The following is a 3,417-nucleotide window of genomic DNA, read 5'->3' as shown; positions in this document are numbered from 1 at the left end:
GCTGCAGAAGGCCTTGCTCATCATGGTGCTGTAATGCAGGGGGTGGCAGATGGCTGCATAGCGGTCATAGGCCATGACTGTGAGCAGCAGCAACTCTGCGGATATAGTCCATGTGAGAAAGTAGAGCTGGGCCATGCATCCCCTAAAAGAGATGGAGCTCTTCTCTATCATCAGCCCCTCCAGAGCCTTTGGCATGATGGACGAAGTACAGATGATGTCTATCGTGGCCAAATTGAGCAGGAAGAAGTACATGGGCGTATGGAGGCCAGGGTTGAAGCTGATGGCCATGATGATGAGGACATTACCTGTGATGGCCACACAGTAGAGGGACAGGAAACAGCAGAAAAAGAAGATGTGGTATTCAGGGTGCTCTGAGAATCCCTGCAGGATGAACTCTGTTACTGCTGTGTGGTTTCTCATGGTCCTGGGGTGAGAAGGCTTTCAGGATCTACCAGGAGAATCTCTACCTACAGCTGCATGTGACTTCAGGGCTAGAATAAAAGATGAAAGATTTCCTTTGAAAGGTTGCTTTTCTGTCTGCATACATGATAACATGATGTGAACATTCAATAGCTGCAGTAGATTAGTTTAGCCACACATACCAAAATCTCATAAGAATGAAAATAAGCATTCAGCTCATAAACAACAATTACCAGATTAACCTTTTTAAACCTTTATTAACAAGCTCAGCAAATATCACTAAGTATGGTAAAAAAAAGAAAAGAGAATATTATTAAATGGATGCTCCTCCCTTCTTTATTCATAAACGCACAAGTTTAAAAAATTAGATGTTGTGTAGCATTTCCATAGCTTCTTGGATATAGATATGTATTCTATTTGAGCCCCAACTTTTCTTTCTGGACATTTGTCTTTGGAAAGATAGTCAAAGTGTCTTCAAGTCACCCTGTAATCCTAGCTAAGTCTGAAGACTAAGATCTGAGAATTGCGTTTTAAACCATCCTGAGAAGGAAAGCAGTTTCATAACTGCTATCTTCAATTAACTACACAAAAAGTCAGAAGTGGAGCTGTGGCTCAAGTGTTAGGGCATCAGCATTGAACCTAAAACTTCAGGGACACCAACCCAGGACCTGTGTTTGTTCAAGCCCAGTACTGCCTCACACACACACACATACACACACACACACACACACACACAAATATACACCAGTGTACACATGCATGTGTATACTGTATCTTAAAGCCAGGTGATGGTGGCTCATACTTGTAATCCTAGTTATTCAGAATCTGAGATCTGAGGTTCCTGGTTCAAAGTCAGATTGGGCAGGCAATCCATGAGTCTCTTTTCCTCAATTATCTAGCAGAAAGCCAGAAGCAGAACTGTGGCTCCAGTGGCTGACAGTCAGCCTTTAGAGAAAAAGCTATAAAGGACACTGCCCAAGCCCTGAGATCAAGCCTTAGTATTGTCATTCAAATAAATCTTTAAATTATCTGCAGGGCACTATTTATGACTGAATATTTAAATTTAACCTAGATTCTTTAAGATGTTTCCTCTGATATATTGACATAATGCTATATAGTGTTTTGAAGTGTCTTAGTGACCATTTTAAAAATAGAATAAAAAATTAAAATAACATGCCCAAATATGACCTGATTTGCAGGGTAACAGATGTCGGTGCATGAATCAAAGTCAACAGGTGAGTGAAGCCATAATTTCATGGCAGGGATAGATTGTGATTGATTTTCTTTTTTTTTTTTGCCAAAGTGCTTTCTGTTCTTTCTCTGGAATGACCTTCCCGAGATGCATCATGAAAATCTCTTTCTAGCACCTCCACACCCTCCATACTCATTGAGGAGGAAATTCTCTCAACTGCTCTTCCTGGATTCCCCTCTTCTCCAGGTTTTCTCTTCACTCCAAATTAACCAATGTGGTACCTACCCCATTTACTTTTTCCTTCACCTCTTCATTTTAAAACAAAACTTATTAATATTTTCTTTTAATTTAAGAATTCCACTTTTGGTCCAACTTCAAGAAACATAATTCCCATCCTAAATGAAGGCTTATCCAAAAAGTCCAAACATCGCCTATCATTCAAGTTATGCCAGTTATGCCACTTATTTTTAAGATACAATTCTATGTGTGTGTGTGTGTGTGCCAATCTAGATGCTTGAATTCTAGGCTTGGGCTCTGTCCTCAAACATTTGTGGTCAAAGCTAGCACTCTACTACTTGATCCATAGCTTCACTTCCATCTTTTTTATACATATTTGGATTTATCAGTCTCAAAGACTTTCCTTTCAACTGTGATCCTCAGATTTCAGCCTCCTAAGTAACTAGGATTACAGGCATGAGCCACCAGTGTCTGGCTATGGTGTAGATATTGTTTGACTAAAGGGCACAACACTGGTATGATACCCCCCCCTGGACATGTTGGTCAACTCCATAGCACATATGACAAGCCAGAGTCATGTTGGCACCGTTGCACCTGGAGCAGACAAGCACATCTGTCCCTTATATCCACAGAGCAATCAATTGCCATGTGTTGGGTATCAGGAGACCCCTTCACTGGAAACTCAAACCCGGTTCTTGTCTTCCCTCCGCTGCAGAGACAGATAAGGGAGCACCTCCAGTGCGGATAAGCAGTCTGCACAGGTTCTGAATACAAGAAATTGCAGCACCCATCGACATTTAGAGCACAAATTACCTTCAGATAAAGACATACTTGCTGTGATTTCCAGGGCAGGTGAACAGAGTCCTCATCCCATCAAGACTCAGGACACCAAACAGATTTCATGACAATCAACATGGATCCTCCCCTGGATCTCAGCCAGTCATTTGTTCTTAACAAAGGCCTTTCTCCCCTAGGGTTTGTTGGGCATTGGCTTTAATTCTCATCAAGCACCCACAGTAATGACACCAATGGAAAGAACAAGATTGCAAATAGCCATGACCCAGCTTCAAGTCATGCTATTGTCACAACACAGTGCCCCCCACATGCCAGTTGCCGGGTGGATAACCGGAGTTGTCTTCATTCTTCTCAAATCTGCTGAGGTCCACTTCCAAGACCAAAATAGTGCATGATGATGCCTTCCATCATGTTAGGAAAACAGAAATCGGTGGTTTCATGATCCCTGATATTAAAAGGCTGATATCATGGAGTTTTTCCTAAATTCAGATTGAATTTGTCATTAAACACAATTTACTTTTAGTGAATCTTAACTTAGTTCTAATTTAGTGTTCACAGTTTCCCAACTGGAATATTATTATTATAATTATCATAAGGCACAAAATTAATAGTAGACAATTAACCTTTTATTATTTTATCTTTGAAGTCATTTAAGATTTTCACAGGTGGCATGTAATTCAGCTATTATATACAAAAGTAGCTATTTATATTATAAACATATTTAAAAACAGGAAAGTAAAAATTATTAGAATAAAAATACTGGGGCTGGGAAG

At 40.2% G+C, this 3,417-nt stretch overlaps 1 pseudogene; it reads left to right on the top strand.

Annotated features, from left to right (window-relative positions):
* Positions 1-1,627: 1,627 nt before the first annotated feature.
* The window catches only part of LOC105998882, a 21,448-nt pseudogene continuing 19,658 nt past the window's right edge, over positions 1,628-3,417 (top strand).

Source organism: Dipodomys ordii, unplaced genomic scaffold (genome assembly GCF_000151885.1).
Source record: "Dipodomys ordii isolate 6190 unplaced genomic scaffold, Dord_2.0 Scaffold176, whole genome shotgun sequence".
NCBI lineage: Eukaryota > Metazoa > Chordata > Mammalia > Rodentia > Heteromyidae > Dipodomys > Dipodomys ordii.
This window is presented reverse-complemented; position numbering and strand designations above follow the sequence as displayed.